Raw genomic sequence first — 7,538 nt, 5'->3', positions numbered from 1 at the left:
CGTGACCGTTTCCTCATCGCTCCACACCGATTCTGGATGATGTGCCAAATCGTTCACTTCTTCTTCTTTTGTTTAATCTTGTGCACCATGGTTGTAAACTCTGTCCTCCGGTGTAACTACGATGAATAAAAAGTGATTGTAATGATGTTTAAAAGTGTTTTCTCTGTGACTCATGTCAGATAGGATGAGCGCCGTCACACCAGCTGATAGAGGACGGAGAGATATCAGCAGTCACATGACGAGTGTGTGAAGGAAACATCCCGTCTGTACTGTACTACAGTAAAGTACTAGTACCTCTAACTGTACCACTGTAAAGTACTAGTACCTCAAACTGTACTACAGTAAAGTATTAGTACCTCTAACTGTACTACAGTAAAGTACTAGTACCTCAAACTGTACTACAGTAAAGTATTAGTACCTCAAACTGTACTACAGTAATGTACTAGTACCTCTAACTGTACTACAGTAAAGTACTAGTACCTCAAACTGTACTACAGTAAAGTACTAGTACCTCTAACTGTACTACAGTAAAGTATTAGTACCTCTAACTGTACTACAGTAAAGTACTAGTACCTCAAACTGTACTACAGTAAAGTATTAGTACCTCTAACTGTACTACAGTAAAGTACTAGTACCTCAAACTGTACTACAGTAATGTACTAGTACCTCTAACTGTACTACAGTAAAGTACTAGTACCTCAAACTGTACTACAGTAAAGTACTAGTACCTCAAACTGTACCACTGTAAAGTACAAGTACCTCTAACAGTACTACAGTAAAGTACTAGTACCTCTAACTGTACTACAGTAAAGTACTAGTACCTCTAACTGTACTACAGTAAAGTACAAGTACCTCAAACTGTACTACAGTAAAGCACAAGTACCTCTAACTGTACTACAGTAAAGTACTAGTACCTCAAACTGTACTACAGTAAAGTACAAGTACCTCTAACTGTACTACAGTAAAGTACAAGTACCTCAAACTGTACTACAGTAAAGCACAAGTACCTCAAACTGTACTACAGTAAAGTACTAGTACCTCAAACTGTACTACAGTAAAGTACAAGTACCTCAAACTGTACTACAGTAAAGTACTAGTACCTCTAACTATACTACAGTAAAGTACTAGTACCTCTAACTGTACTACAGTAAAGTACTAGTACCTGTAACTGTACTACAGTAAAGTACTAGTACCTGTAACTGCACTACAGTAAAGTACTAGTACCTCTAACTATACTACAGTAAAGTACTAGTACCTCTAACTGTACTACAGTAAAGTACTAGTACCTCTAACTGTACTACAGTAAAGTACTAGTACCTGTAACTGCACTACAGTAAAGTACTAGTACCTCTAACTGTACTACAGTAAAGTACTAGTACCTCTAACTGTACTACAGTAAAGTACTAGTACCTCTAACTGTACTACAGTAAAGTACAAGTACCTCTAACTGCAGCACAGTCACATGTGTAACGGGTAGCTTTCATTTCTTTACACAAACATTAATTAAAAGAAAATCTGACAGGTTTAGTTTGGTGATTAGCATCAGGTCCGTCTCCCTTAGCAACCGTCACAGCAGACAGCAGCTTTTTGTCCATGTGAAGCCACCGTAGCTCAACTCTGCTCCACATACTTCACACCTGACAACATTACCCTTTACTTTCTGGAAACCAGCAGTGCCAGGTTGTTCACAGCATACACATATATACGTAGACGCCGCATTGACTGTGGAGAGGCATAAAGCGCCGCCATCTTGGTACAGGGCTCTCAGAGGCAGTAGTGCATGTATATCTATGGAGGTAAGAGCTGCTCCACAGTTTCACAGTAGAATTATTCAAATTTCCAAACAGTTTGATTAGTTAAAAACGTGTCTATGTATCTGTCTGTCTATCTGTCTGACAATTGAGCAATTTTATTTATTTTTTTTAGTGGTGGGCATAGATTCATTTTTTTAATCTAGATTAATCTCACTGTAATTTTGGAATTAATCTAGATTAAAATGGCTCATTTGAAGTCTGCCGAAGGCATTCAGAATATGTGTGCTACACCTCGTTTTAACCGTGAGAGCCAATAGATTTTAGGGGAAGTATCAAAATTAGTGCCAGACACATGATTGGCTAACTATAAGGAAGCAAATGGATCGTACACGAAACAAACTTCGTTGCATCTGTCCGACAGGAAGCCCTCCCCCCCATAAAATGAGGTTAGGTTTAAGTTTTATTGGTTGTAAATAGGGCTGTCAAAGATTTTTTAATCGCGATTAATCGCATAATTTCCATAGTTAATCACGATTAATGGCGTTTTGAATTGCATGTTTAAAATCCTGTTATTTTCCATTTGAAGGCAGTTTTAAGCCCATAATGTAAAGCATTTCTTACCAGAGTGTCTTAACTGGGAATCAATCACGGCTCTGCTGCGACTCCCACACTCCAAAATGGTCCTTTGGTGGAGCTGAGGCTGGCTTGGCTGCACCTGGGTGTTTAGCGTGGAGGTGCTAACTCAAACTCCACGTACTCCGGTGGTAGTTAAACTCCGTTTGACACAGGTTGCATTTTACTTTTGACTTGTCAACTGAAGCGTCTGGAAGTGTTTTAAAGTTAAACAAGCCGTTCAAAAGTCCAGTAGCTCTCTTACTTTCCATCAGCGCGGTAGGTTTACTGCAGGAGGCCACTTCAAAGCATAGCGCTACAGCTAGAGGAGCCGTCTACGGGGGAGGAGAAGGGACAAAAAGGCTTGACACATTAAAATGCGATTTAAAAAAATAACGTGTTATGGATAGGCAAATGTAAAAAATTGAGAGATGAGCCCCTGACTTCAGATTGACATAGACAATGAAATATTTTGTACACATATATATAATCTAAAGATCCTGGACCCATACCCTAACTCCAACAGGAAGTAAAAAAAAAAATTAAAATGCAGTTCTGAATTCACTCCTTCTTCTTCTTCTCCTTCTTCTGACTGTATACTCAGTTCAGGAAGTAAGGAGAGAAGGAAGAAAGTAAGGAAGGAAGGAAAGAAAGGAGTAAGGGGAGAGGGAGGGAGGAAAGGAGTAAGGAGAGAGGGAGGGAGGAAAGAAGGAAGGAAGGAAAGGAGTGAGGACAAAAAGAGGAAGGAATTTAGGAGAGAAGGAAGGATGGAAGGAAGGAAGAAAAGGAGTGAGGACGGAAAGAGGAAGGAAGGAAGGAAAGAAGGGAAGAAAGTAAGGAAGGAAGGAAAGAAAGGAGTAAGGAGAGAGGGAGGGAGGAAGGAAGGAAGGAAGGAAGGAAAGGGGTAAGGACGAAAAGAGGAAGGAAGTAAGGAGAGAAGGAAGAAAGTAAGTAAGGAAGGAAGGAAAGAAGGAAAGAAAGGAATAAGGACGAAGGGAGGGAGGAAGGAAGGAAATAAGGAAGGAGAGAAGGAAGGAAGGAAGGAAAGGAGTAAGGAGGAAAAGAGGAAGGAAGCAAGGAGAGAAGGAAGAAAGGAATGAAGGAAGGAAGTAAGGAACCGACCATGAACTATATATGTATGTTATGAAGGAAGGAAGGAAGGAAGTAAGGAAGGAAGGAAGGAAGGAACTGACCATGAACTATATATGTATGTTATGAAGGAAGGAAGGAAGGAAGGAGAGAAGGAAGGAAGGAAGGAACCGACCATGAACTATATATGTATGTTATGAAGGAGAGAAGGAAGGAAGGAAGGAAGGAACCGACCATGAACTATGGCTGTGTCCCAATTTGGTCCAAATTGCGAGGCTGCATCCTCGAAGTACGCATTTCGAGGCCGATTACGTCACAACGCCGCGCGAAGGCTGTCCCAATTCGAAGACTCCTTCAAATGCAGCCTTGAAATGCGGCCTTCTTTTCCCTCTTTTTCGAGGATGCATCGCTACTATCCTTCGCGGCCTCCCAGATCCCAAGATCCTTTGCGCGGCGCTGTTCAGTGCCGCGAAAACACAACAATGGCGACACCAACAGGTGAAGACTTTTCATTCAAGTGTAAGTATTGGTTTGTTTTATTTAATTATTTTTACTTATTACTACTTATACTTTTATACTGTTACTAATTACTTATATTTTATTACTTGACTTATATCTTATATATATATATATATATATATATATATATATATATATATATATATATATATATATAAATGGACTAAGATGAACAAATTTAGATTTTAATAAAGAGCTACGTTTGGGATTATCACTATTATATGTTATACTTCATTATTATCATTATTATGATAATTTTTTGCTATATTAGAACCCTTTTGTCTGTTGACATAGTAAAAAAAAACATGTTTTACATTACATTTTGTTTTATTTTTGTTTTAGGGAAACCGAGCTCCTGATTAAACAAAGAGGGGAAAATGACCATCTATTCACGGGGGCCAAAAACTCCACCACGGCGGGATGGAGGTAAGGCTGATGTCCATTTTTGTACATCTTTGCATCCCTGTGTTGATGTGATCTTGTGTTTACCTTTTCTCTTGCTTCCCTCTGTGTTTAGAGCAATACTGGGAAAGATTGGGCTGGAGGGGAAGGTCCAGCCCTACCAGGCCAAAAAAAATGGGACAATTTAAGAAAAATAAATAAAATAGGTAGCCTACAGGTTTGGATTAGTTTTACTGTTACTAAATACTTTTGCTGAAAATTGCTGACATGATTGATTTCCACTGCCTTAGGATTGCAAATATCCAGGGACAGGGGAGGGGGCCAGTGGCAAGCCCACTGCTGGCACTTGGCCGTGGTTTGTCCTCATGGATGAGGTACTGGGGCAGAGGCCATCTATTGCCCCCCCCTGTCCTCATTGCCTCCATCCGTGAGGACACACCAGGGCCAAGTGCCGCAGTGGGTGAGCAGGAGAGTGAAGAGGAGGAGGAGGAGGAGGACCAGCCAGGGCCCAGGAGGAAGAGGAGGAGGGAGGATGACCTCCTTGACCTCATAAAGGAGGACATGAGAAGGCAAAATGAGGCAGAGGAGAGGAGGGAGCAGGAGGGGAAAGACAGGATGGAGAGGCTCTTCTCTCTCCTGGAAAAAGTAATAGAAAAATAAATATAAATCTATATAGATGTGTTTAATTTGATTTTATTTATGAACTGTGTTTATTTATGATTTTTCTTTATTTTTTATTTGATTGTGAAGATTTTGATGTTTTATGTTGTTATTAAATAAAAAATATTGTTCATTGTTACACGTCTATTCCATTTAGTATTTACAACTTCAGTACAATTTATAACAGGGTTGCATAAAGTGCTACTGTTCAGGAAGAACAAGGGATTAAATATTTTCTTTTATTATCAAGTGATGAAACATTTCACTATTTACAAAAATTACATCAGAAATAACTATTTACAGATTATTTTATTATTCTTTCTCTTGTGTGTTTTCCTTCTTTCTTTCTTTCTTGTGTGTTTTCCTTCTTTCTTCTCCTTTCCTTTATTCTTCTCCTTTCTTCTCTCTTATAATTTTGTCAGCTTTTTCTCCGTCTTTTCGGTCGAGACGTCTTTCTCGTCTTATGGGAGGGAACAGCTGGTGACGCAACCAGGAAATGCCTCGAAGGCTAGACCGTCTCATTTCACAACGGTTGATGCGTCCTTCGGAGGTTCCTCAAGGATGTATCCTTCGAAGGCCGCAAAGGCCGCGTCCTTCGAGGATGCAGCCTCGCAGTTGGGTCCAAATTGAGACACAGCCAATATATGTATGTTATGAAGGAGAGAAGGAAGGAAGGAAGGAAGGAACCGACCATGAACTATATATGTATGTTATGAAGGAGAGAAGGAAGGAAGGAAGGAAGGAACCGACCATGAACTATATATGTATGTTATGAAGGAGAGAAGGAAGGAAGGAAGGAAGGAACCGACCATGAACTATATATGTATGTTATGAAGGAGAGAAGGAAGGAAGGAAGGAAGGAACCGACCATGAACTATATATGTATGTTATGAAGGAGAGAAGGAAGGAAGGAAGGAAGGAACCGACCATGAACTATATATGTATGTTATGAAGGAAGGAAGGAAGGAAGGAGAGAAGGAAGGAAGGAAGGAACCGACCATGAACTATATATGTATGTTATGAAGGAGAGAAGGAAGGAAGGAAGGAAGGAACCGACCATGAACTATATATGTATGTTATGAGTTCCAGTCTTGCTGCTGTTATCAGCTCGCTCTGAACTCTCAGTGATTGTGACACTGAACAGACTGTTTGCATGTTTCTCTCTGATTGGACAACTTTAAAAAAAAAAACACATCTTAAACACATACCTTCTTTCCTTCCTTACTTCTTTCCTCCGTCCTTCCTTACTTTCTTCCTTTATTCCTTCCATCTTTCATTCCTGTCTACTCTTCCTTCTCTTCCTTCTTTTCCTTCCTTCCTTCCTTCCTTCCTTCCTTCCTTCCTTCCTTTATTCCTTCCATCTTTCATTCCTGTCTACTCTTCCTTCTCCTCCTTCTTTTCCTTCCTTCCTTCCTTCCTTCCTTCCTTCCTTTATTCCTTCCATCTTTCATTCCAGTCTACTCTTCCTTCTCCTCCTTCTTTTCCTTCCTTCCTTCCTTCCTTCCTTCCTTTATTCCTTCCGTCTTTCATTCCTGTCTACTCTTCGTTCTCCTCCTTCTATCTGTCCTTCCTTCCTCCCTCCCTCCCTCCCTCCCTCCCTTCCTTCCATCTTTCATTCTTGTCTACTCTTCCTTCTCTTCCTTCTTTTCCTTCCTTTCTTCCTTCCATCATTCCTTCCTTCCTTTATTCCTTCCGTCTTTCATTCCTGTCTACTCTTCCTTCTCCTCCTTCTATCTGTCCTTCCTCCCTCCCTCCCTTCCTTCCTTTTGTGCTTCCTCTCTATTTCTTTCTTTCTTTCCTTCATCTCTCTTTCTTCCCTTCCTCCATTTCCCTTTCTTCCTTCTTTCTGTCCTTCCTTCCCCCTACCTTCCTCTCTTTTTTCTTCTCTCCTGAGCCTTCATCAGCAGACATGACAGCTCCTGGACTGTCCTTCCTTCCTTCCTTCCTCCCCTCTGTCCTTCTTTCCTTCCTTCCTCCCTCCTCCCTTCTTTCCATCCATACTTCCTTCCTTCTTCCTCCCTCCCTTCCTTCCTCCCTTCCTTCCTCCCTTCCTTCCTTCCTTCCTTCTTCCCCTCTGTCCTTCTTTCCTTCCTCCCCTCTGTCCTTCTTTCCTTCCTTCCTCCCTCCTCCCTTCTTTCCATCCATACTTCCTTCCTTCTTCCCCCCTCCCTCCCTCCCTTCCATCCTTCCTTCCTTCCTTGATCCGGCCCTCATGAGATTAAATCAGGCAGTATGTGTATGTGTGTATGTATCTTTCCTCTGTCCTTCTTTCCTTCCTTCCTCCCTCCTTTCCATCCATACTTCCTTCCTTCTTTCTTCCTTCCTTCCTTCTTCCTCCCTTCCTTCCTGAGAGAGTAAAATACAGCAAGTGTTTCTCTTCAGTCAGAGGACGTCTTGTTGTTGGTAGGACTCCTGATAACGTGGCTGATAATGACCGTACAGAGGAGGAGATAAAAGGAGGAGGAGGGAGCAGAGAGGACAGTATCTTAGTGGAGCCCCAGA

This window comes from Scomber japonicus, chromosome 11 (genome assembly GCF_027409825.1).
Source record: "Scomber japonicus isolate fScoJap1 chromosome 11, fScoJap1.pri, whole genome shotgun sequence".
NCBI lineage: Eukaryota > Metazoa > Chordata > Actinopteri > Scombriformes > Scombridae > Scomber > Scomber japonicus.
This window is presented reverse-complemented; position numbering follows the sequence as displayed.